Below are 27,091 nucleotides of genomic sequence, written 5' to 3'. Positions count from 1 at the left end.
TGTAGACCAGGCTGGTCTCGAACTCACAGAGATCTGCCTGCCTCTGCCTCCCGAGTGCTGGGATTAAAGGCGTAAGCCACCATCGCCCGGCTCACAAGTTTATTTTGAGTCTTAATTTTTGGCTTGGAAAATACAGCTGATGGCTACGGTAGAGGGATGCTGGTTTTCAGCCCGGAGATGGTGGCACACGTCTTTAATCCCAGCACTCGGGAGGCAGAGGATCTCTGTGAGTTCGATGCCAGCTTGATTTACAAGAGCTAGTTCCAGGACAGGCACCGAAGTTACAGAGAAATCCTATCTTGAAAAACAACAACAAAAACAAAAACAACAAAACAAATAATTCAAAAAGGCAAAATTTGTGCTTGCTTTGGAACATGTCCTGGAACTAGCTCTTATAGACCAGGCTGGCCTTGAACTCACAAAGATCCGCCTGCCTCTGCCTCCCAAGTGCTGGGGTTAAAGGCATGCATGCCACCACTGCCCGGCTTAAAATTTTTGCTTAGTTATGCAGACCTTGGTTTCTACTTTTGTTTTATTGAGACAGGGTTTCTCTGTGTAGCCCTGGCTACCCTGGAACTCGCTTTGTAGATCAGGCTGATCTTTGCTTCCAGAGTCCAGTCCTGGAATTGAAAGTGTGCGCCATCATTCCTAGCTCTAGATCTTGAATTTTCAGTTTAATGTTGGACAGCTGCTAGCTCACGTCACTTTTGGAGTTTTCTGAGCCTAGCAGCTACGCCTTTTAAAGATGAATGTGTAGTGATGCTGTGGATGTTTAAATGTCTTTTCAACTCCAGTTCTAAATATGACTATAACCACTCTGATGAATAAAATCATATCTGTGGGGAATGACTTAGAGTTCCCTGAAGGAACAGAACTGAGGGAGTAAAGACATATGTTAGATGGGGCTTATTATATTGACTCATCATCGGATGTAGTTCTAGGTCGTCCAGCAATGGCTGCTCCACGCTGGAGAGGTCTAGAATCCAGTAGTTGCTCAGTCTACAAGGCTGGACATCTCAGCAGTACTGATCAAGTGTTAAAGGCCTGGAGGAGTCTGTTGGTCTTCTGTCTGTATGTCTGTCTGTACTAACTTATGCCTGAATGCTACGGGAGTTAGTTCTGGTATGGGTGAGAGCGCGCTGTGGCAGCAGGGTAGATGGATTTGTCAGTGAGGGGGAGGGCAAGCAGGCCAAGTACAGAATTTCCTTCTCCCAAGCCTTTCATCTCAGTTCCCATTAGAGGCTCCTACCTGCATTTAAGATGGATGGAGCTTCATGGTTTCGAACACACCGATGAAGAAAGTCCCTCCTGAGCCGCTTGTGTTGCAGCTGATTCCACACGCAATCAAGTTGGCAACCAATATCAGCCCCCACAGCCAAGAATTTTAAAAATATGAGTTGGTTCCCCACACCACACACGCCCACGTCCACTCAAATTAAACTTAAAAGGCTTCCCCCTCTGAGAACTTAATCCAGTGGTTCTCAACCTTTCTAGCGCTGCGACCCTTTAATGCAGTTCCTCGTGTTGTGCTGACCACAACCATAAGATTATATTGTTGCCACTTCATAACTGTAATTTTGCTACTGTTATGAATCATAATGTGAATATCTGATATGCAAAGCCCATGGGGGTTGTGACCTACAGGTTGAGAACTGCTGCCTTTATATCATTTGAATTTTTTTCCTTCAAGTTATATGCCCTCAACACTGCCAGGCAGTGGTAGCATTAGTTGTAGTTGTAGTTGTTGAGACAGGGTCTCTAGGTAGCCCTGGCTGGCCTGGAACTCAGAAATCTGCCTGCCTCTGCCGTGTGCGTGCTAGGATTAAAGGCGCACACTCTAGACTTCGGGTCCAACTCCGACTCTGGTTCCAGCTCCGGCTCCAACTGGTTCTCTCTCCTGTCAAGGGTCAGTTTTTCCCTCTTGCTGGCTAATGGCTGCGTGACTTCAGTTACTCCCTGAGCTGATAAATTTGGCACAGCTGTCTTGAGAGCAGGGCCTCGTGATGAGGCTTCCTGGCTTCCCTCCCCTCCTGTCAGATGCTCTGCACCTATTAGGCATTCCAAAGATGGCTGTTGGATTCGAGAAGCGTCTGACCGTGCACACGCAGCCCTTTTTCTCGGGCTCTCAGCTGAACTGACTTTTCTGGAAGAACTCGCTTGAGACTTCACATTCCGCCGTGTTTCTGCGCCCGTGGTTTGTGTCACACTGCGAGCGTACTTATTTTATTTGTTCTACTTATTACTCCTGAAGTAAAGGAAAGGATATCAAGACTGAGTTGGGGGATATGATTCCATCTCTGCTAAGTTACTGTGAGTGAGGGGATAGCCATTCACCTCCTTTAGGTTTTAATTTTTAAAGTTTTAATCTAAAAGATGGAAGGAGGGACTGGGCTGGGATGGAATGATATGCCTAAGGTTTTCTCTAGACTTGAAAATCCCTATATTTGGTTCAAAATCCCTAGACCTGCTAGAGGGGAAATTCTGATTTAGGGTATATTGGTTTCCCGAAGAGGTCATAAACCTCTCAGAAGCAGACTTCTTTCTCTGCCAATTCAAAGAGAAATGCTCTGGACGTGGATGATACTTTATAGATCCTTCAGCCCCGACTGCTGTTCACCCCTCTAGTGAGGACGGTGCACCAGAGGATGGGTCTCTTACAGTCGCTGCTATCCCAAAGGGCCTCTCAGATCTAGTCTGGGAAACGCCAGGCAGCTGAGGCCATCTCCGGCTGACGCACGCGCAGGGACACTCACACCTAAGAGCTTTGCCTTCCTAAGTACTTGTGTTTACGGCTTGTGCTGCTCTCCTCGGTAAGATCGTTGCCTTGCGAGTAATGAGAGCTGTGTGTGATATGGTTGAAATCCTGTCCCTTGCCTGAGATGGAGAACTCACGTGACGCTGAGTGGGGCCCATTATCCCAACAGCGCTCTCAAGAACGCTAAGTCTGGCAGATATTAACTGGAGAACAGCAGCAGCCGGCAGGAGACAGGCTTGCTACCTTGTCACTTTGCGGGGTTTTCTGGTTTTGCTCTCCTTGGCTCGAGCATTGAATTTATTTCTCCTTTCATTCATCCTCCTTTCTCTTAGGAAGCAAACACAGCACATCCATCCCATTTTCTCCATTCGTCTCTCCCTAGAAATCCCGATGTTCTCATTCATTGCAGAGCAGAATGTGCTTCCTCTTTTCACTAAATGAAGCACAATCCGCTTATTCATCCTCTTGCCTCTATGCCCCCGGCTCGGGTATTGAAATCACTCCGAAGAAGACGCTCCTGGAGGCAGCTGTGCATAGAATAGATGAGCCGGGAGAACTGCTCAAAAGCGCTGCCGTGTGCTGCAGACGCCGAGGACATGCCTCCGTATGGTGGGGAAACCAGGGACAGTAGAGGGAAGAAAGCCCGACTCACATCTCAATGTGTATAAAGCAAGCACTCTGGCCGACCGGGGAGGAGCTGTGGTTTAGGTTTAAACCGCAAAGGAAATGAAGGACGTTGCTACTTTTCAGTCTGTCCTTTGGCCATCTCTGGGGCTCGGTGAGATTCAGGCTGCCTTTAGCAAAAGCTGTTCACCCCTGCCCAGTTCCACAGGCACCACCTACAGCCGGCTGCGGTCTTACGAAGTTTAGACTTGAATTTTAAAGGGTAAACACGCTATAAAGTCCGTCCAGGTTCACACCTGTTGTCCTAAAAGAGAAAAGGGAAGCCTTGGAAGGCTCTGGGAATGGAGGGAGAGGAAAGTCCCCTTCCCCGTGACCTCACAGTTGCCCTCCTTCATGTCAACTCTCTTTGTGAATGTTTTGACTTAGCAAAGGTTATTAGTAGTTCTGGCCCTTTTATTGAGGGTCTGTTGTGTGCTTTGGAGTTTTTGTTGTTTTGGTTTTTTTCTCTTGTATTATTCCTGAGTTGTAGGTGTTTTACTGCTCCTGTTTTTTATAGGTGGGAAATTGAAGCCAGAAAGTAAAAGAAAGCAAGCCAGTAAGTCATCCTATGATCTTGAACTTTGTGTTCCGGATGTACTTGTTATCAGCATACACGAACTACCTTGCCACTTTGAAACCTAGTTTTAGAAGAACTTCAGGCTTCAGTGGCAATTCTGCTTGAATTCTGCTTTCAAATGTGGATAATTACGAAGATGACCGGGAGCTGAATACTGAGCCCCTTTAAACTGCAGGTGGTTATGTTATGTCTGTCTGCTATGACAACCACTTAGGCCTCTTTATGGGAGACTTTTAGAACTGAACCAAGTGGCAGATGCACAACCATCATGTTGCCTGGGGTACAGCGAACTCCCCAAAATGATACCCAAGCTTTCCTTACATGTTCACCTTCTGAACAAGACTGTGAAATACTAAATTCTTTAGGAGAACCCCCCCATTCCACCAACTGCCCTCCGCACCCCCTGCTGCCCGCAGACTTGAGGAAAAGGTACACACATCAAGGTCTAAAGTACTATTAACCCCTGGAAGGCAGAAGCCAAGCCTCTCAACAACAAAAGAGTTAGCTGTTGAACCCTGTTCCTCTGAAGTCTGAAAGGGGGGTTGTTTGGGTTCTATTGTTCAGGTATCAGAGGGGTAGGAAAAAGAGGCTTCTAAGTCCCCCAGCCTCCCTATGCCCCAGACCCTGGATCCTCATGAAGCCTTCAGTCTCAGGTTGCTTTTTCTGGGTGTGTGGTTCACTGGAGGGCTGGTTGCAGATTCCAGGCCTCAGCTGCTTTTGATCAGACCCCTACCCCACCCCCGCCGCCACCACTTCTGTGGTGATTTTGCATGAATTTTAGATCCTGGTGGCTCTCAGTTGCCTGGGTCTGGTTTACATTGCAGTTTTATCTGGATTGTACATCAAGGTTGAATTTGAAAAGCTTTTTTTTTTTTTTTTCTGTGCCAACTTCCAAATCTGGATGTTTCTCCGGATCTTTTTTTTTTTTAAGATATAATAATTTGTATACTTCCCAGATCACAAAAGTGAAAGTCATTCACAGTAGAGAATCAGAACAGTAAATAAGTAGTAAATTGAATTTAAGAAGAGCTTTTAAAAAGAACTTCTGGAAAGACTAAAAATACAAATAACCTGAATTGTAAAGGAAATGAAAGAAAAATGACCCTATCTGAGTGTGTGTGTGTACGTACACATTTGCAAACTGGCATAGAAAGATAAGCCTATTTTTCTGATTTTTTTTTCAGGTAGGTCTTTTTTTGTTTTGTTGTTGTTGTTTTTTCTTTGTCCTGAGCATTTTCTTGCATACCATAAAGATTTATATCTATATAATATTTCATCATCTGAATGTACTGAGGTTTAATGATTCTAGATGCCTTTTTGTAAAATTCTGACTGCATTTCCTATTTCCTTTTGCCTTATAAATTATCCCCAGAAAAAAAGAATTATTACAGCAATTAGGACAAAGAAGATGAACTTGAACTTTTTGTTTTAAATGATGTTTGTACCCAATTACTTTATTGCTAAGCCTGAGAGTGGCCTTTTGAAAGTCTCTCTTGTAGACAGCGGCAACTATAAGGGTTCTAGTGACTGCTTTGGTACGGGGAGAGGGGGCTCTCAGAAGAAGGCCTGGGAGCCAAATCTATCCCAGTTTGTGTTAGTATAGCTCAGGAGCTATGGATGTATTTGGCTGTATACATGCTTAGCAAAGTACAAAAGGAAAATAACATTTCAGACAAATAAAAGTGATGTGAAATTCATGTTGGAATGTCCACAAATGCAGTATATTTGAAGCTCGGGCATATTGCTTTATTTACATACCATCTTTGGTTGTTTTTACTACAAAGACTGTGTGACCCGCAAGCCCTGAAACAATTACTATGAGCCTTTTACAGAAAGCGGTTTATTGATTGGTGCCCAAGTGTGCAGTCTTCAGTGTGGCACATGAAAATGTCCATTTGATAATCCATACATTAGGTGCAGTGCTGATCTTGAAAGTGTGAAGCCCTGGCCCCAACCCCTCTCCGTTGGATAAACTGAGTGTGGAGGCTTTAGCTCCAGTCTTGGTGTGCTGGGGGCATAGAAGTAGAGACTGGGTGTTCAGCATCATGTTCAGCTGTGTGCTGTGTTCGAGGTCAGCCTGCACTACCCGAGGCAGTGTGTTGTTCACCAAGTGCCTAGCCCTCATGTTAAACAAAACATGGGTATATTTTCTTGATTATTATTATGAGCTTTTTCATGAATTTAAGTGATATTTTTCTACTACTATCCTGTATGAAATCTTAAAACTAGACTCAGGTCATTTACATTTTATTTGTATTTTTCATTGTTTTAGGAATTCTTTTCGGAAGACCTTAAAAATTACACGTATTTATTTATTTCTGTGTACGCGTGCATCCCCATATGTATGAAGGATGTGGAGGTTAGAGGGCAAATTTTGGTACCTTTAAAATGTGAGTTTCAGAGCTGAAATTCAGGAGGCAGCAGGTGCTTTTACACGCCGAGCCATCGCATCAATCTAAGAGTTCTTTATACACTAAAATATTAATTAATTTTCAGTCACATTTATCGGAAATGCTTTGTTCCATCAGCTTCTCTGTCTTTTAATTTTGTGATATTTTCATGTACAGAATTTTGCATTCATATGAAATAAAATCCAATTATTTTTTTTCTTTGAGTTGATTCTAAGAATGTCCATCTATCCCTGTGGCCAAGTTGATATAAATATATATTTACATCCGCTTCATTTTATTTTAACGGATCCATTTCTTTTTTTTTCTTTTTTTTTTTATAGGCTCAATGACCTTTATTTATGGCTAGAAACCAAATATGAGTGAGTACATCCCATGTTCCTCTTTTTGGGTCTGGCTTACCTCACTCAGGATAGTGTTTTCTATTTCCATCCATTTGTATGCAAAATTCAAGAAGCCATTGTTTTTTACAGCTGAGTAGTATATATTCCATACTTTCTTCATCCATTCTTCCATTGAAGGGCATCTAGGTTGTTTCCAGGTTCTGGCTATTACAAACAATGCTGCTATGAACATAGTTGAGCATATACTTTTGTTGTATGATAGGGCATCTCTTGGGTATAATCCCAAGAGCGGTATTGCTGGGTCCAGGGGTAGGTTGATCCCGAATTTCCTGAGAAACCGCCACACTGCTTTCCAAAGTGATTGCACAAGTTTGCATTCCCACCAGCAATGGATGAGTGTACCCCTTTCTCCACAACCTCTCCAGCAAAGGCTATCATTGGTGTTTTTTATTTTAGCCATTCTGACAGGTGTAAGATGGTATCTTAAAGTTGTCTTGATTTGCATTTCCCTGATCTCTAAGGAAGTTGATCATGATCTTAAGTGACTTTTGGTCATTTGAATTTCTTCTGTTGAGAATTCTCTGTTCAGCTCAGTGCCCCATTTTATAATTGGGTTGATTAGCCTTTTACGGTCTAGTTTCTTGAGTTCTTTATATATTTTGGAGATCAGACCTTTGTCAGTTGTGGGGTTGGTGAAGATCTTCTCCCAGTAAGTGGGTTGCCTTTTTGTCTTAGTGACAGTGTCCTTTGCTTTACAGAAGCTTCTCAGTCTCAGGAGGTCCCATTTATTCAATGATGCCCTTAATATCTGTGCTGCTGGAGTTATACTTAACGGATCCATTTCTACGCACACATGTCTTCAGCTATGGGATTTCATGTTGTATGAGATGAGATTTTAAATTTACTCCTGAACAGGAGAACAACTGTTCCAGTATTATTTGTTGTGTAATAATTTTTCTTCGTTTATATGTCACCTCTGCTAAATCCCTATTGTCCTGTGATATGTTTCTGCTCCACATTCTAATGGTTGTCAATTGTGTAAGTGTGTGTGTGTGTGTGTGTGTGTAAGTGTGTGTGTACATAGTCATGGCTAATTCCTTGTGACATCCATTTTATTTCTCTTCCTTAGGTCTACACAAGACAGAGACTCTGGCTAGAATTTTGGGTTTGTGTTTGGGTTTTTCGGTTCCTCCCATGTGGGTGGAGTTGCCTGTAGTGTGGCTGTTGATTCTGCTTCGTCCATTGTGGCTGTGAGTTTTGGCAGCAGCATCCCTTCTCTTGGTTAGCAAGTCAGGAATGTGGTGCAGGTTTATCTACGAAAAGTACACGAGCGAACAGGAGCAGTCCCTGCCAACCCACAGACAGCGCAAGGGCCAGGTCCTCCCATACGTGAACCAGGAGCCTTGGAGCTCATTCACAACCACTGCAAGCGATAAAGGCTTATGCTTCGTAACCTCACAGGTTAGAGGTTTTCTGGCCAAACAGCATCAACCAGCATAAAAAGAGCAAATCTCAGGAAGGGGCTCCCAGAAGAGCCGTTACACGATTCCGATCCCCTAACCTTCTGTTAGCCGCTCACCCCAACCTGCCCTTGGTTCACAGTGGAGTTATTTCATTTACCAGGTGTGAAAATTGGATTTTACCACAGAGAAGGGGAGTTATTACTTACCAGGTCCGCTCTTCAGGGAAGCGGGGCTTGGGGGGGGGTATGAGAAGGGCTTTGCTATGCGTGGAACTTATAATTAGAGATGTGTTCCTTTCGTTAAAACTAGATTTGTTGTCTTTGTCGTTTTAATAGTGGATCCCTTCGGGTTTGTATTTTTTTCCTTTCCCCGCGTTAGTGTCTGGGCAGCCATCTCCCCTTGTAGCCTGCACACATTCTACCTAGGGTCTGAATATTTTATATGGCACCATTCTGCCAAGAGCTGTGCCTCAGGGGCGTGACAAAGAGTGCAGTTTGGAGGTGGGGACTGCCTGTTGGGTGTCTCCTGATATTGGTGGCAGAGCAGGATACGAAGAAAGGAAAGGGATAATAAAGTAATGTTCGTGTTAATTAATTGCTATATACTCTAGTACTCGGTTTGATGAAGGTATTAGGGTCACTCTGAGACTTTCTAATGAGAGAACTCAACTCAGGAGTTTAGATTTAATTACCTGTTGTTAGAGTCTATATAACTCAAAGTTAGTACCTGGTTAACTTCACTTGCTCTTTAAAAAGCACCTTGTTTACTATCGCGGTGAATTTATCATTGCTTAGCATTTCTAGCACACTTCGTTCTTGCGGAGAGCTTTAAACTTCTTTGTGCATGTACATCGGTTGCTCGCTGCAGCTCTCCCAAGGGAGATGAGTGGGTGATAGGTTTTGTCATTGCCTGGATTTTACGGCAAGAAAACAGACCAGGAGCTCCTGAAGCGAAAAGGGGAACTTGACTGAGCCACAGTTCCCGCTTGCCCTCTTGTTAGGGGACCCTTAACATAGTGGTAATAAGTTCAGCCTGTGTCCGGTGTCATTTGTAACACCCGGACCCCATCCTTCTTCCCTCTACAGCGGGATGCTCACCCCGAATCGAAATTATGACTCACTGGGTTCTCTGTGCTGAACGCTTCCTGCCTAACATACATCATCCTCCTTCCCAAGCATCTTAGTCCCTGCTTTCCTCATAGAAGCCCCAGGTACTCCCAACACCCACCTCCACTCTCTGACGTTACCTGTGACTCAGCTTTCCTTCCCACCCGGATATCAGTTACATCTGTCCTCAGCCTTCGCTTCCTCTGCCATTTCCACAAGCCAGGCCCCATGACCCTTGCGTGGGCCGGTGGAGTAGCCCTGAGCTGGGTCTCCACACACTGCATCCTAAATTGGCACGCTGCCCTAAGTCCTGCCATGGCCGGGATCCTTCTGATTTCGCCCCCACCCCCACCCTTGTGTTAAAAGTACACCCCTCCATTCCAGCCCACCATTCTTTTCAACCAATCCAGGCACGGAGCAGCAAGAACACCAGGAGAGTAGGCAAGCCATGGAGGGTCTAGCTCAACAGATCTACTCTGCCTTCCCCCGGCCGCACCTGCACACACCTTCCTGTCACCAAGCTTTCAGGTGGACCACCCACTGTGCGCTTTGGGGACCCCACGGTGCTCTGGTTCAGTTGGTGCCTATCTCAGCAAGCCAGGAAAGTCTTTCTCCCAACCCTGTCCCCACTTGTTGAAGTTTTTTCTCATGTTACATTTAAGAACAAATCAGTTATCCTCTGCTCCTGTTAACAGCCTTCTGATTGTCTGGAAAGGGACGGATAAAAAGCACTTCCGTTGGTATTAGGTCTTTCCTACTACTGGTCTCATCTCTTATGCGGTTCCCCCACTAACCCGAGAACCCCCAGCATCCTCGGTATAGGCTCCTTAGTACGCCTTCAGGAGCTCTTCTGGACTGAGCCTACTTCTTGGCACGTTGATCACCATGCCGTATTCTATCTTGGGCCCGGAAGCTCTCTCGCTGTGTGTTTCCCTGGGCTGTTACATCCCGACAGAGAAGCCCACAACAGCAACTAACTTGTGTTTCACCTGTTCCTCCTCAACCCCGGGCAGTGAATATGGAAGGCTTGTATTCTGAGGATCTAGCACAGGCCTAGCACCGAGACCAGACTCAGCCTGTCTAGAACACACTCACAGAAATGCTTGCCTTGTCTCCTCAGCCATCTCTCCCGCAGAGCTGACTTTGCTCTTTGCAAGTCTGGGAAAGCGGGTTTTTCTGCTCTGTCTCTTTTGAACCTATTTTATTTCCCCTGCTAGAGTGCAAACATCCTTGAGGGGAGGAACAGAGGAGGATCGATGGGCTCCCTATCCCCCAAGCCTGGATCCTTCCCGGTGGCCGCAGGTCAATAAACGTTTGTTTAATTGAATTGTAGGATGCTGCGCTCAGCTAGCTGCTAAACAACCCCATTTAAGGGGTTAACTAATAACACTAGGAGAAGTTCTTCTCCTTCGGGGGCATTTGCATTTTAATGGGAATCTTAAAAACCCAAAGGGAATGTTCTCTAATGGTGGGATCTCAGGCTTTGGGAAAGGCTTTTCTTTCTTTCTTTCTTTTTTTTTTTTTCTGGTAGTGGTTCAAGATGGGAACCAGGAAAGGTTCCTCTACCCCAGGGTCATTGAGGGCTTATGTGCAATGGGACCCAGTCTTGTAAAACTTATGAACAGAATTATTTTAAGTACAAAAAATTAAATACATACAATTAAAAGCTAGTTAAAACGAAACACAATGGTCTAAATAGACACACAAAATTTGCAATATAATAATATTTATGCTTCTTATTTAGGCATTAATAAAGACTTTGGGCAGGTCCAATTTCTACTATAATATTGTCATAGTGATGACGATTTATGGTATTTGGATTATCTGTGGTCTTACTGACCAAAAAAAAAAAAAAAATCTTAGGCTGCTCATATTACCTTGACCTCTTGTTATTCATCTGGGTTGGGGGTGGGGGGTGCTAGGAATCCAACCCGCAGTCTCACGCATGCTTAGACTCTGCCGCTGAGCTGCAGACCCAGCTACATTACATGAAGGAAATAAATTGCACAATTCTCCTCAAAGTCTCTGTGTTCCTTCTGGTTTCAGAGTTCAGTCCTGGGGCAAAGAGCTTGATCCCAGGATGCTCCATCCGATAGTTATCTTAGCTGAAGACTGAGATGACCTCTCTCATCCCGCTGCTGGGGGGCTATTCCCTAATGTTGGCGTGATAACTAGTTTGGGTCTAAGTGTTCGTATAATTCTCTTTTTGACACCAAACACAGAGAAAAGTTTTCAGTCCATTCCAAGTTACCCTGTATATGAAGTCACTTAGAGGTGACTTTCCACAGGCAGATTTAGCCTAGGATTTGGGGCGGAGCAGGGGCTGGGCACATAACTCTGCTCTCAGTGAAAGAAGGCTTTTGGCTTTTTGAACCTTCTGTATTTGTGACCTGTTTTCATCTGACAAATCTGTAGGCCACCCTGGATATATAGCTCTATAAAATAATCATTTACTAAAAATGTGTCATAAAAATATATTTTAGAGCAGTTTTTGATATGCGTATAACTTTACCATTTATTAAAGATGAAAGCAAATTCGCATATTAATGAGACAGATGTGCTTGTTGGTTTTATATATAAAGAATTAAATCCTGGTTGAATATTTGATGCTGCAGGATGCAGAGCCTCTCCAGTGTTTCTCTGTGTCAGTGGATATGATTTCACGATTGTCAATGTTGAAAATGCCACATCCCTTCAATAGTCAGCAGGTGATGACGGAGCATGTTTAAGGCCATTTTGGAAATTCTGTCCTAATCCCAAACCAAAATTCACTTAATGGCTTTTATGAAACTCTAGCCACTCAGGCAGAAGGATTTTTAGAGAGTGATATGCTTTTGTTTGAGCTCAATGCACAGGGGAGACAAACCCGGCAACGGTTCCCTCCCAGTTTTACCAGGCACCCAACAAGCCCTATGCTGTTGAGGAGAAACCGCGTTAGATTAGTTACTAATGCTAGGCTGCCACCAGGCAGATTACCAAAGAAGACTATCAACTAGAGCCACTGTTTTTCCAAATTATTTTTCCAAGAAAACAGCAAAATCCACTTTTTGAAGTCTGACAGATTGAGTTATTCAAATTAGCTGGGTGGTGGTAGTAGTAGCTGGCTGTGGCAAAAGCAGTGGCCGAGCAGGCCTTTAATTCCAGCCCTCGGGAGGCAGAGGCAGGTGGATCTCTGATTCGAGGCCAGCCCGGGTCTCCACAGCGAGTTCCAGGGCGGCCAGGGCGACACAAGAAACCCTGTCTCATAAAACAATAACAAAAAGTTATTTAAACTAAAATCTAGAGGATATAACTTTAATTAAAGACTCAAAACGAGAGTGAAAACAGGTACGAACATTCAAGTGTCTTTGTGTTATACATACATGACTTTTTCTAAATGTTCCCAACTAAAAGCCACAGATAATTTATACAGTTCTAGCTCTCCTATAAGCAAAACAGATCGTATGAATTATCAATAATTATTAATGAAGTATTAATAAATACTTGTGAAATTAAGGGCATGACTAATAGTTTCTTTTTTTTTTTTTTTTGGTTTTTTTTTGGTTTTTCGAGGCAGGATTTCTATGTGGTTTTGGAGCCTGTCCTGGAGCTAGCTCTTGTAGACCAGGCTGGTCTCGAACTCACAGAGATCTGCCTGCCTCTGCCTCCCGAGTGCTGGGATTAAAGGCGTGCGCCACCACCGCCCGGCTTGACTAATAGTTTCTTAAACTAAACGCACTGACACAATACTGTTCAAAGTCACACTCACTTGATATTTCCACGCTGAAGAATGACAGTAGGAAAATATGAAAAGTCTTTGCTTCCCGTAAACCATTACGTTCCTACAAGATCAGAAATCTTTTTGTGTGCGAGAAAGACCGCTGCAATTCGTAACATATGCTAGTCTGAACTGTGAGCTAGGTATTTCAAGCCCCTGTTGTTGGTGTCATGTGATTGGGGCAGGGCAGGTTGACCATACTGGGTGCTCAAGTTGGGCTCACTGTGCATTTGAATTTTGAATTACTTTTGATTGTTGTGAATTTAGGAACCTTTCACTATTGCCAATGTTTCTGTTATACCCTCCCTCCCCCCACTTTCCAACTGCGCCACAGCTGGCCATAGCCCACAGTTTAAGCCATCCAGGGCTTAAGGGATGTAAGTAAAGTCTAATAGGAGCAGGGCACATTGTTACCAAGATGTTGACACTGACTTCTTAAAACTCTAGTTAAAGATTTTACTTATTTATCTGTTTGTTTATTTATTGTCATGTGTGTGACTGTATGTCTCTGTTGGGCATATGTGTACATGTATGTAATTGTATGTGCCTATGTATACGTCCAGAGACTAGAAGAGGGCATTGTGTACCCTCCTCTGTCACTCACCAGCTGTGTATTCCTTTAAGACAGGGCTCACTGAACCTGGAGCTGGTGTTTTCTCAGCTAGGCTGGAAGACAGCACACCCTAGAGATCTTCTGTCTCCACCCACTGCAGAGCTGAGGTGATAGCAGTGGTATAACCAGAACATTGTGGGTGCCGGAGTCTGGACTCTGGTCCTCCTGTGCGGGCAGGAAGTACTCTTAGCTACTGAGCCATCTCCCTGGGCCTTAGATCGTTGTCTTTAAGGTAGATGCTGAGGCATTGCCTATGCGTCTTCTTAGTCTCTTGCACGCCTTTTCGTCTGCGGAATTCATCCAGCTGTCCCCTCTGGTCTCCAGCTTCTGCTGTCACCTCCCTGATGCGGAGGGGGGTCTCTTCTTCCACTCATAATTCTAAATTTTACCTCTTATTTCTTCACTTTCATAAATAGGCCACTTCCTCGTGCTGTCCACTGTCATCCTGTGGCTCTCACGCATTTGCTTCATACAATGGCTGCTTGTGCGTAGGTAGGAGACATAGCTCAGGAGATGATCACACGCCTAGCACACAAGGCCCAGAGTTTAATCCCCACACTACCACCTCCCCAAATTCCCATTGTGATGAGTCCTCATTCCCTCCCATACTATCTGTGAATTCAAACAACACACAAGGTTTGTTTTGGTTTGGCTTGGTTGTGGTTTTGAACATCACAACTTTCATTTAGCACAGTAATTTCGAGATACATTTACACTCCAGTGTGTCAGTGTTATTTTTTTTTTCTTTTCTGATAAACGATGTCCCGGTGTGCAGATGTACCACATTTGGTTTGTACATACATAAATCAAATAAATGCTCATCTGTAAACCAAATACGTAAATGTTTATCAACTGAGCATCTAGGTCATTTCTACTTTTTGACTTGCTGTGAAGACTCACAGGCAAGATTTTTGGGGAATATGTTTTTACTTCTCCTAGGTAGAAATCTAGAATTAGAACTGTTGGGACACATGGAAAACTCAGGTCTAACTTTTTTTTTACTTTTTTGAGACAAGATTTCTCTGTGTAGCCCTGGCTATCCTGGAACTCACTCTGTAGACCAGGCTGGCCTTGAACTCAGAGATCTGTGCTACGACCGCCTAACCAGGTTTAATGTCTTAAGAAACAAGAAAATTATATTTAAAGGTGGCTGCATTATTTTACATTCCTATACAGAAGAGAGGGGGGAAGGGAGGGAGGTAGGGAGCTGGGATCTGTCCTCACCAACACTTGGTATTGCCTACTTTTCATTGTAGCCATCCCTAGTTGGTATGTGGTGGCATCTCAATGCAAATCGGGGGATTTTTTAGCCCTTCCTTTTCTGACCACAGTGCCTTTTTCTACCAGTTTCTAAGCTAGAAATACAGTTTGTTAGTCCTGCCCCCCCCCCACTTCACCCCTGCTAATGCCCCGCAGAAGGCAACTGCTACAGTGTTGCTCTCGGCCAGCTCCACAATGTCCTCCTTTCCCTCTCAGGGTCTACATCATCTCATACCCAGGGATCTAACCCTAGATGTATAGTTTAGCTGCTTTCCTCGCCAGCTGTTTGCTCTGCAAACCTCCCATCCCTATGCTGCTGCAGGTTAATAGGTAGAATAGCAACATGCAATGAAAGGGGCAGGTGCGGGTGTGAAGCCAGGGAACTCTGCGCATCCTCAGCAGCAGCCTTGGTCATCACGTGACCGTGAGCTGGTCCTGTAGCTTCTCAAAGCCCTGTTCCTTCATTAACCTCCCCGAGCCCCCATTTTTCTCATGAGCAAAGTGAGCTAATAATAGAAGCGGAGTTATAGAGTTGTTCTCTAATAGAATTAGCTTAGAAAGCCCTTAGCATGACGCCAGGTACGGGGAGAGCACTCAAATCAGCATTGGCTTCGAGTGTTAATGATTGTGTTATTACCGCTTCTTAGGGGCCAGCCATCTCCTGGCCCTGTCACGTGGTTTGCATAAGGATCACACGTGGCTGAGAATGTGGAAATGCTTTGAAGAATGCTGTGCACGTGAGAGCTACGTGGGTTTCCCATACTCAAGGGGAGGCAGGTACAGCACAGGTATCGCCCCTAGCCTCACATTTAAGTCGGAATCTCTGTGCTATTTAACAGCTGTGAGGCAGGAGCAAGTTATTTACCCTCTCCAGATTGGTGTGTTCATCTGTGAAGTGGGTACACAATTAAAAGTCACAGTCGGAAGGATGCTGTAAGGAGACTGTTGCACAACAGTTGTTGAGTCAACTGTAACCTTTTCGCTTCTTTTTTAAATTAGCAGTTTATCTTTTATATATGCTTTTGCTAGATGGTTTCTTTTAATCAGTTCTCACCGTATCTTTAAAAAGAGGTTTAATTTCTCTTCTTTTATGTGTATAAGTCTTTGAGGATGTATGCCCTTGTGTGCAGGTGCCCTTGGAGGCCAGAAGAACGCATAAGATCTCCTGAAGCTAGAATTGCAGGTGGTTGTGAGCCAGCTGCGGTGGATGCTTGAGAATCAAACCTGGGTCCTCTTCGGCAAGTGCTCCTAGCCGCTAAGCCACCTCTGCAGCCCCAGTTCCCCTTACATTTACCCTACCACATGTCCAGACAGAGGCTGCCGGGTGGACTGAGCCAGCTCCACCTCAAACCAACTGCTTTTAACCTCAGCTCCACACTTAGCTGCAGGTTTTAGTCACTTGCCTTTCTGAATAAGAAAGGCCCTTACTCCCATAAAGCAGTTCGTACCTCACGGGGTTTTCTGAGTATTAAATAAGATGAATTGTTTGGGCGCGTGGCTGGCCTGTGCTAACAGCTCTGTAAAAGACAGCTGCCACTCTGATCATTTCTAATATCCTTTGTCATTCCTGTTTTCTGATTCACAGCTACGCAGCTACTGTGTCCTTTTCTAGTGTCTGACATGGCACCTTGCCTGTCCCTCCTGGCCATCCTTTCCTCCTGCATCCACCCGGTCACATTCTTACAAGGTCACTTTAACCTTTGGCCCTTCAGGAAATTGTCATTCCTTTCCCCAGACTCTTGACTCAGGCTTTGTTTTTCTTTTCTGGGGAAACCTGTGGTTTTTAGCATGCCTGTAATTCAATTAAGCTCTTAACTGTTATTAAACATTTTTTATTGTTGTTTCCTCAGTCGAGCTGTAAGATGTCTTCAGTTTCTATTGCACTCTCCCTCACTCCTGCTTAATTTAACACAAATGATCGATGATAGAAGATCAAACATGCAAAATAATAAAAAAATGTAGCCCAGGGTCTTTGGTCACCTGTATAGCGCCCTCAATTCCTATGAGTCGAGACTGATGCTGATCAAAATTACTTATTCTCAAGCAGCACAGAGTGGAGAAGGGGGGTGATGAAGACCCCAAATCAAGGTCAGGGCTGCTTCAGTAGACAAAGCCTGCCTCTCTGGGCACTAAAGCCCTTGTTTTTGTTTTCCTCTGACTTCTTGGGGTTTCTCTGCAATTCCAAACCCTTCCTCCAATCCCAGAAGGGCTGTCCCCCTCGGAAAGCCCTCTGAGCATCTGCCTGGCTTCAGTTTCTGAAGAAAGACCTCTAGGTTTCAGAGTTAGCCCTTTCGTTCATATGACCCATAATATTCCTTTGCTGCAGTCTGTAACTATGGAGGATGTGACTATGGCCAGATAGTTTCTCAGAATAAAGTGGAGTTAACCCTTTATTGTGTTTCCCCCCAAAGGCTTGGGGAAGCGATATCTTATATCCAAAGGTATGAATTTCTAATGGAATTGAAAGGAATGTGCTAAGAGATCTCAGTGAGTGAAACTGAGTACCCCTAAAATCTCTCTCTCCAGCTCATCCCACTCTGGACCATCTGGAGAGAACCAAACCTAACAATAACCAACATCTCTGGGGTCTCGGTTACTATTTTCTTTGTCTCGGGCACTATTTGTATGTAGCCCCTCAGGGTCGTTTATTCCCACAATGCTTGAGGAAGAGGGATACCATTACTCCATGCCACAAGGTCTGCCATAGTCAAGTTCTTTTCCTAAGGTCACAGCTTCCTGGTGGCAGAGCTGGGATTCAAATTTAGGCAGCTTCACCAAGAGCCCCTCTACCCAGAGGTAGCTCTCATCAGATGCTCGTCGGGGAAAGCAGAGGAGGGCGCTTTATGAGGAAAACCTCAACGTCATCACAGCAGAAAAGGTGCTGTCCCTCTGCTGAGCAGGACATTGCATGGAGGGCGGGTGGTGCTGGCTCAGCTGCCTGTCCCAACCTACCTGACCTTCAGTTTGCCTCAAATGCCTCCACCTCAAGGAAGCAAGGTTCCCGTAGCCCTCCCCACTGGAATAGCAGCTCTCTTCTGATTGCCATCTTGCTTCTTTGCCTCTGCTCGGCTGTTTATTTATCACCTCCTTTCTTGCCTTGTGGCTATTTATATACATTGTCGCACAGCCGAGCCCTTGCCCATCGCTGAGTCCTCAGCTTCGCTGACTCTTGCTGACTCTTACGCATTCGGAAGACTCTGCTTGGTTTTGTTTTTGCATTAATTCTCCTGTCTACCTGGATACATCTCTTTTGCATGCATCCGCCACCCGGTATTTATCCATATCAATTATTATAACTGATTATAAATGTCTACTTATCAGTATTCCTAACTAGGTAGACCACCCCAGATTCCAACACCGGGGGAGGGGGGAAGAAATGCCTTCTATTTCCTTTTCTATTTTGATTCTTTAGCACTTTGCACGAGGCACATAATGGGCAGTTACTCAACATTTTAATTTTTTAATGAATGAATTCTCCAAGTCTGATGAACCTCAAACACAGGATTGCACATCTAAATCTTTTTTTTTTTTTTTTTGCCTCAACATGCTCTGCATTTAGTAGATGCTTGATAAATATAGCAATGATAAATGATTCAAAAATAAAACAGGCATAAGAGTCTGCTCTCAAGTTTGGGGGTGGGGCCCAGGGACGTAAGAGGTTGGTGGTATTCGAGGCTTCATATTTAGGTGTGTTTTCTAATCAGCGATAGAAAGAACTGAAATGCGTGAGACAGGAAGAAAGGGGGCTGTTACCTGAAGTTTCTTGGCTACAGAGTATAGTTCAATGTTCAAACTTCAATAGTCGGGTTCCCATAGGTCTAAAGTCACTATTATGGCTGTTATACCATTATTAGACCTTAGAGTAGATGGGCACCAAAGAACCAAGGTGACCTCAGCAATGAGAGTTGGCTAGAGGAGCGGGCCTTGTATATATAGCTAAAGTTGTATAGACATCTTTAGGAAGACTAGAACCAGGATTGTCTGTCCAACAGTCCTGACTTGGAAACAGAAGAAACAATAAATTGGTTAGAGGAGGGGTGTATGAACACAGGGGCTAGGAATATACAGAGCAGGGGAGACAGATCAGGGTTATTCCCAAAGTTTGGGGCCTAAGGGAAACTCCAGGGAATTGAGGAGGGTGATTTGGCTTTGACAGATGGTGAATTCAGTTCTGACCTCTTCACAGGGATGAGCTAGAATGCAGCATCAAATTCAAGTAAGGCCTGAACTAGACCCTGGGTTTGCTGGTCCTAGGCAAAGAGGGGATGGCCAAACTTGAGAGAGCATGAGAGGGAAGAAGACCAAAGAATGAAGGATCTTAGGAAGCAACCACATTGAGGAGTGGGGAGACGAGCTAAGTCAACAAAGAAGACAAACCCAGAACAGCAAGCAGTCCCTTAGGAGCTAAACACTGGAGGAAAAGGCAGAGGTGGGAATATTTGGCAGCTGGGTTAGGATGGATCGGGAAGGTGGCAGAGGTGGGAATATCGTTGGTGGTGGATGACTGGGTTAGGTGGATCGGGAGGGTGGCAGAGGTGGGAATATCATTGCCGGTGGACTTGGAGGCTGGGTTAGGTGGATCCAGAGGGTGTTTTGGTAACCTGGCTGGAGTATTTACAAACAAGGGAACCACTCACCTTTTGAATGGTTCTGGGTGAAGAGAAAGGGGAAGTGGGTATCACTTAAAGATATTACTGAAGAAAGAGATAAAAGTCACATAAGAGACTAAAAACTTTGCACGGTTCTCCCAAGGTGGGAGGAAACAAGACTGGCCTTGCAATGTAGGAGCAGTGCGGATCAACATTGGGATCTTTTCTGGGGAAACATCTTTCCTGGCAGCGATGAGAACATATAAAAGGATTACTAGATACACTTGATGTTTCGTTGTCTGAATTTTGCTCGGGATCCACTTTCTGGCTTAAGATTGTGCTAGTGCTGTCTGGCAGCCCAAATGTAGAAAAAAAGCACAGATGCACACAGGCAGTAGGGACTTTCACTGCTGGAAGGCTGGGTGGTCAAGGGTCCAAGGGAGGCTGCCTGGCTAAGGGCAGCAACCTGCATGCAAACCGTGGTGGTGAAAAACCATGAAATGGTTGGGGGACAAGTCCAGAGAAACTGCAAAGAGATTGTTTGTGTGAAATGGAAGAGGCCCAAGAGCAAAAACTAAACATGTGTAGATGAGGGACAAGATGCCTAAGAAAATGTCTGGTCTGGAAGGTAATCAAATGAGGGTGGCAGAAGCATCTAGAATTGTTGTTTGGGGAAGCAGTTAAAAACGAAAACGTGGAATAACGAATTAGTGGAAACTGACAAGGGAGAGGGAGTGGGACTCTAATGAGAGGTTTGAGGGGCTGGTATGAAAACCTAGGTTAGCTCAGTGGTGGAGCTCCTGCTTGGCAGGCATTGGTCCCTAGGTTTAATACTCAGCAATGCAGGGATGGTGCAGCAGTTACAGCAGTATAGAACACTGCTACTCTTCCAGAGAACTTGGGTTCCATTCCCAGCACCCACATGGTGGCTTAAGATCATATTTAATTCCAGTTCTAGGGGATCCAACTCTCTCTTCTGGCCTCTGAGGGTATCAAGCACACATGATGCATAGCTATACATGCAGGCTAAATATCCATGGTTTTTGTTGTTGTTATTTGTTTGTGTTTTATGTATGGAGACATACATAGGGGCTTTAGGGAGGAGCCTTTGGGAGAAGCTGTTGAAGCAGACAGGGTTGCCACTTGTTAGGCTATGTGGACTACAGTCAGATTGGAGAAGCTGCGGAGATTGTCAGCATCATGCCCGCCACTTAGAGCTCTGGAACACAGCTGGTTGAATGTCACACAGCTGGGATTTTAGGGAATACAATGATGAGATAAGAAATACAACCATACAGGCTGACACATGGAATAAAACAGGGTGTTACTTTCTTGGAGGCTCTGCATGTCACCTCCATGAGAGCTTCACAGTCAGGATGCCGAGAGCTGGTGGCTCCAGACAAAGGTGCCGGAGGGAAGGAATACAGACAGACTCCTACTGCATGAAGAGGATAGTTAGCCCTGCGTTTTCAGGCAAGGATGAAGCTCTGAGATTCCTCCACGGACTTTCATGGAGAGTTGTTTTTCTTTCAGGGCAGGTTACAAAGCAGTATCTGGGCTAACTCACCATAGCCACAGCATTGGGCAAGTGACAAGATGCCATTCCAGTCTAACCCTGCATTTTTCAGTCATTGTGACCCTCAGTGGCATTCCCTTAGCCTTGAAATTCACCAATTCTGCACAGTGAGGAGTGCACAGTAGACTAGGAAGGAATGATCTCTAACAATAAGAAACTATGGGCATACTGAAGGCCTTGACCATAGCGAGAGTTTACTGGGAACTCCTGTAGCCCTGACACCAGCTGGCCCAAGGGCTTAAGCTTTCTTAGTTTTAATTCCATGACTCCTTAAGGTGTTCTCTCTTACAGTCAGTCATAAACACGTTGGGAATGAGCAGTTCCTAGAAGTTAGGACAGTGCTCTAGGGCCCTGGATTCAAATCCAAGTCCCTCACAGTGGGTACAGTCTTGGCAAAGCATTCAATTTCCACATCAAAACTGTCAGCTACAGAGCCGGGCGATGGTGGCGCACACCTTTAATCCCAGTACTCAGGAGGCAGAGGCAGGCGGATCTCTGTGAGTTCGAGACCAGCCTGGTCTACAGAGCTAGTTCCAGGACAGGCTCCAAAGCCACAGAGAAACCCTGTCTCGAAAAACCAAACAAACAAACAAACAAAACTGTCAGCTACAGAGACAGCTCAGTAGATGAGAGCATGCCTTGCTCTCCCAGAGGGCCCAGGTTCAATTCCTAGCACTCACATGGTGGCTACACTGGTCTTCTATATCTCCAGTTCCAGGGGATCTGACAGACACCCTCTTCTGGCCTCTGTGGGTACCGCACACATGTGATACACAGACATTATGCAGGTGAAACACCCACATTCATACAAAAATATTAAAACACCTGTCATCTGAGAATCAAGATGGATTCTCTCAATCATAGTATTTGGGCATGCTTATCAAGAACGGAGGAAACAAGAATACTTGTCCCTCCAACTTGAAAATTGGTGTCCATGGCTGGGCAATGATGGCACATGCCTTTAATCCCAGCACTCAGGAGGCAGAGGCAGGTGGATCTCTGAGTCTGAAGTCAGCCTGGTCTACAAAGTGAGTTCCAGGACAGCCTGAGCTATACAGAGAAACCCTGTCTCAAACAACAAGAACAACAAAAACAAAGGAAAAAGGAAGGAAGGAATGAGGGAAGAAAGAGAAAGGAAGGAAGGAAGGAAGGAAGGAAGGAAGAGAGAAAATAGGTGTTCAGAAAGCCAGGAGACAAATTTAAATAATACTGCAAATCTGTTGAAAAACTAGGAAGTCAGACTTGCATCGTCCCAGCTTGGAGGCTGCTGCATGTTTACTGTCCTTATGAGAAGCAAGATTCAGTGAGAAAAATCATATCCAGGTTATGAAATGCCTTTATTATTATCAGTCTTACCATTTGGAGCAAGGAGGATTTCACAGAGTTTCTCGAGTAGCATAAGCACCATGAGCCCTCTGTTTACAAGATATTTTAGAAGGATCTCTCCATTATCCCTTAGCTTTTATGCGTATCCAGTGTGTCAGGTCCTTTTACACCAAAAGCAAGTCTTTGTCCAGTGAGAGGAGACGTGTGCAGGTCGGAAAACTCAGAGAGAAAATGCTCTAGAAAACAAACAAAAAACAAAAAAACTATTGTGCAGAATAAATGGTATTTAAAACACATGTCTGTCCTGTGTGCAATATAGCTAAACTAACATGACTGCGAAGCTAACCTTCACACGTGCTGCTTTCTAGCAGGCTTAAGGTCTTGATGCCATTGCCTGTACCCCAGTGTTGTGCATGATCCTCATCTTCATTTTCCTTTCCATTCCACAAATAATTTTGAACTTTAACACATGGCTGTGTGAAAGCTTACTGTGTAGCAAAAGTAGTTAAGGCTCTTTTTCTTTTTTATAAGTACATTATTGTCATTGTTTATTGTTTAGCTTGCTGACTAGCGGTGACCTGAATTGGAATACCCTAGTTATGTTGGCTAGTTTTAGGTCAGCCTGACACAAGCTAGAGTTATCTTAAAGGAGGAAAATCTGCAATTGAGAAAAATGCCTCCATAAGACCTGGCTTTAGGGCATTTTCTTGATTAGTGAATTAATGAGAGAGAGCCCAGTCCATTGTGGGTGGTGCCATCCCTGCCACTGGTGGTTCTGGGTTCTAGAAGAAAGCAGGTTGAGCAAGCCTCAAGTGTAATGGTCTGTCCTGTCCCTTTAAGAGATGAGCCCCACCCCTCCCTGTCCACTGAGGCAGACTAATCTTCTGCTTCCAGTCTGAGCCCTTTCCTTTTCTGTCTCTCTCCTAAAGAGGCAGTTTTGCCTCTCTCCCTTCTCTCCTTCCTCCCCGTTTCTCTCTCTCTCTCCCTCTCTCTCTCTGCTCTTCTCCCTTCCTCTCTTCCCTTTCACAACCCACTAAATAAATACCCACTTTTCTCTGCATGATGTGCCTGCAGTGGCTATGGCTCCTCATGGGACTGGCTGCCCTCCCCCCAGGTCTCTTACCCACCATGTGGCTCCCTGCCTAGGACCTGCTGGCCCTCATGGCTCACGGGCTACTTGGGAGCCGCTTGCCTAGGACTGGCTGCCTTTGTCTCAGGACCCGCTGCCTGCCACCACTCAAGGACCTGCAGCATTTTATTTTTACCATTACATTGGTGCCATGACTGGGAAACCAAGTGGCGGTACCAATGTTATGGTTTAAATAAAATGGCGCTGATAAAATGATGAAGGGTCCCCAAGTGGTGGCAGTGGGCAGCAGGCCATGAGACCATGCCACAGGTCCCTGGGCTGTGGCAGGCAGCAGGCATGAGACTATGCTGCAGGAGCCATGCAGCGGGTGAGAGACAGAGACAGGGATAGGTACACCATGCAAAGTGAGGTTGGGTATTTATTTAGTGAGTTATGGAAGGGAAGGGGAGGAGGAGGAAGAACAGAGAGAGAGAGAGAGAAATGGGGGAAGGGGAGAAGTGGGGGAAGGGAGAGAGGCAAAAACTGCCTCTTTGGGGGAGAGATAGAAAAGGAAAGGGTTCAGACTGGGAAGATCAGCCTGCCTCAGTGGATGTGGGAGGGAGTGGGCGGGGCTTGTCTCTTAAAGGGACAGGACAGACTATTACAACAAGGAACAAGCCCCTCCATGGCCTCTGCATCAGCTCCTGCCTTCAGGTTCCTGCCATGTTTGAGCTCCTGTCCTGACTTCCTTCAATGATGAACAGTGATGTGAAAGCATGAGCCAAATAAACCCTTTCCTATAGTGATATTTAATTTATGTTTTAATAAATAAAGCTTGCCTAAAGATCGAAGGGCAAAGCTAAGCCACTAGAGGTCAGGCAGTGTTATCCCCAGGATTTGGGAGACAGAAGTGGATGGATCCCTGTGAAATCAAGGCTATCCTGGGCTACACAAGATCAATGCAGGAACAAATCCAGGTAGTAGTGCCTCACCTTAATCCCATACTAGGGAGTCACATCTTTAATCCCAGCCCTACAGGGAATATAAAATGGAAGGAGTGAGAGGCTTAGTCTGCTTAGTCTGTGGTTGCCCAACCTTGGTAGAGGTAAGACTTCTTCAGTGGCTTGGCTGCTTTGCTTTTTTGTTTTTCAGGTTGAACCCCAATACCTGTCTCTGGGTTTTTATTGTCCGTGCTACACTTTCCTCTCCACGTTGCTTTGGTCATGTGTTTCATTACAACAATAGTAACCCTAACTAGGAAAGAAGTATTTTGGCAGTGGTTTCCTTTTAGTGATACACTCTATATGATCTGAGACCATTTTACTTACATTAGCAATCCCAAATGTCTCTTACATATTTCTGGTTTGGTTGTCTTATCTCATATGCATACCTGATTTTTCTTGCACCTCTTTTACAAAGGTTCTTAGCTATGTTGAATCTATTTTCCTCTCTCTCTCTCTCTCTCTCTCTCTCTCTCTCTCTCTCTCTCTCTTTCTCTCTCTGGTTTTTCGAGACAGTGTTTCTCCGTTTAACAGTTTTGGCTGTCCTGTATCTGCTTTGTAGACCTGGCTGACCTCCGACTCACTGAGATTCGCCTGCCTCTGCCTCCCAAGGGCCGGAATTAAAGGTGTGGGCCACCACCGCCTGGCCTTGAATCTAATTTCTAAGGCCAAATAATTGACAACACCCCTAACCAATCCCCCAAAACAATTTTATTTGTCATTTAAACTCCTTTGTTTGCTCTCAGGTTTATATTATTTAGATCTACCCGACTCTTTAAAATGTATAAACTCAGTCTCAACAGAACACAAAGAGAAAATATCTTGCCACAGTTGTTCAGATTCTAAGCCAGGGAGAAATTATATGTTAACTCACTTGGCCAGTCATGAGTTCTGAGTCGTTTGGAAAGCAGCGAACAAACTTTGTCTTTTAGGGTTCTCTTATACCATCCTTTACAACAGCACTGTTCCTTAAAAGGGCACCGCAAGGAAGGTTCCCTACTTTATGAACAGAAAAACTGAGGCAGAAAAGGCTGTCGTGGTTAAATCCATGGGAAGAGAAGAACAGATAGTTTGTAGGTAGGTCTTTTGGCCGTGTTGCCTGCATCCACCTTCAGGGAGATTATGTACCCTCTCAGGTAGACTGAATTCATTCAACTGTGTTAGAAAAGCTTTTGACCAGTGCACAGAGGTACAGAAACATCTTTAAGATTGACTCTGCAAAGTAGGGTTTCGTGGGGAAGGGCAGACAGTAAAGACGGCTGCTCATGGTTGTAAAACCGGCCCCACAAAATAGGAATAACCGTAATCTGAGCTTTAAACCATGATGTGAAAAAAGTGCAATATAAAGAGCAAACATCGCACTTCACTGGGAATAGGGCTGAACGAACCGGCTTCAATTCTCTACAACAACGCTCTTCCGAAACATTAAGGGAGTAATACTGCGGTTGGGGGGAAGACCTGGGAGCCAGGGCAGAAGGTGCCCTCTGGGGACCCTAGGTAGTGATGGCCAGGCAGAACGGGGCGGGGCGGGGCCCGAGGTGAAGGAGACCTTGCAGTAGCCACCGCGCCTGCAGGACCCCTGAGAGTCCGCTCTGGAAAAGCGGGAGGAGAGCGCCAGCCGAGGGGGCCTGCTCTCCAGAGGGAAGAAAGCCGGCCCTAGCAAAGGTAGAGCAGACACCAAGAGGCGGGTGGGAGGGCTGGCAGAGCCAGGGCGGAATCGCTGCGTAGAGGTGTGAGGAGGTGGCATGAAAATTGGGGACTAGGCCCGGCCCCGAGCGGCGAGAGAGTGAGGGAAGACCGGTGCATTCAGCAGCTCCCAATTAGTTTCTGTCAAAGATGGCCAAATTCCACTCTGCCCTTCCCCCTTCCGCGCCTTTTCTAGTCCCCGTCGGTGGCTCCCAGTACTGCCGGAGGCCGTGGGGAGTCCGGGTGAGTGAGCGTCGGGAGGAGGGCGAGGGAAGGAAGGGAACCTCCCCGCCGCGCCACCCGCCCCGCGGGTCCTGCGGGAGGATCTTATAGTTGAGAAAGAGGGTTCTGCGGCTTTAAAGCGGGCAGTGGGCGTCACCGCGGGGACCCGGTGACTAACTGGGGCGGGGGCGGGGTGGGCGGGGCCATGCAAAGCAGGGGCGGGGCCTGCAGGGCGGGCCCTCGTGCAGCACCGAGACGGGGGCGGGGCCTCAGGGTGGGCGGGGCGAGGGCGGCTTCTCCCGGGCCAGGCGCGGGAGGGGCTGGAGGCCGCGGCGGGCTGGTACCATCGAGCGCGTTCGGGCAGGGGGACGGGTGGCATTCCCCCGGAGGGGGCGGGACCTGGCGGCGGCGGGGCCAGGGCCCCATTCCCCGCCTGGCGGGCCGGGGGAGGGGCGCGCCTCCGCTCGCGTCCGAGGCGGGGCCCGCGGTACCTTTCGTGGCGCGGTGCGGCTGGGGGGAGGGCCAAGGGGAGGGGGAAGGGGCGGGCCCGGGAGGGGGAGCCGGAAAGGGGGAGGCGCCGGCGGACAATGGAGCCTATGTGTGCCTGCGGGAGTGGGACGGCGCCGCCGCCGCTGCTGCCGCCGCCTGGGGGAGACGCTGCGCCGCCGCTGCCGCT

General features: G+C 46.0%; 1 protein-coding gene across 4 annotated transcripts in view; it reads left to right on the top strand.

Moving 5' to 3' along the window:
* The window catches only part of Bcl9 (B cell CLL/lymphoma 9), an 86,838-nt gene that overhangs the window by 36,770 nt on the left and 22,977 nt on the right, over nt 1-27,091 (top strand). Inside the window, exon 1 of one of the 4 annotated variants that reach the window (XM_026784013.1) lies at nt 26,083-26,172. The exons of the other annotated variants lie outside the window; for them this stretch is intronic. The gene's annotated coding sequence lies outside the window, so the exon portion shown is untranslated. Of the gene's footprint in view, nt 1-26,082; nt 26,173-27,091 lie in introns of those variants that run through there. 4 annotated transcript variants of the gene reach the window in all.

Source organism: Microtus ochrogaster, chromosome 21 (assembly GCF_000317375.1).
Source record: "Microtus ochrogaster isolate Prairie Vole_2 chromosome 21, MicOch1.0, whole genome shotgun sequence".
Classification (NCBI taxonomy): domain Eukaryota; kingdom Metazoa; phylum Chordata; class Mammalia; order Rodentia; family Cricetidae; genus Microtus; species Microtus ochrogaster.
This window is presented reverse-complemented; position numbering and strand designations above follow the sequence as displayed.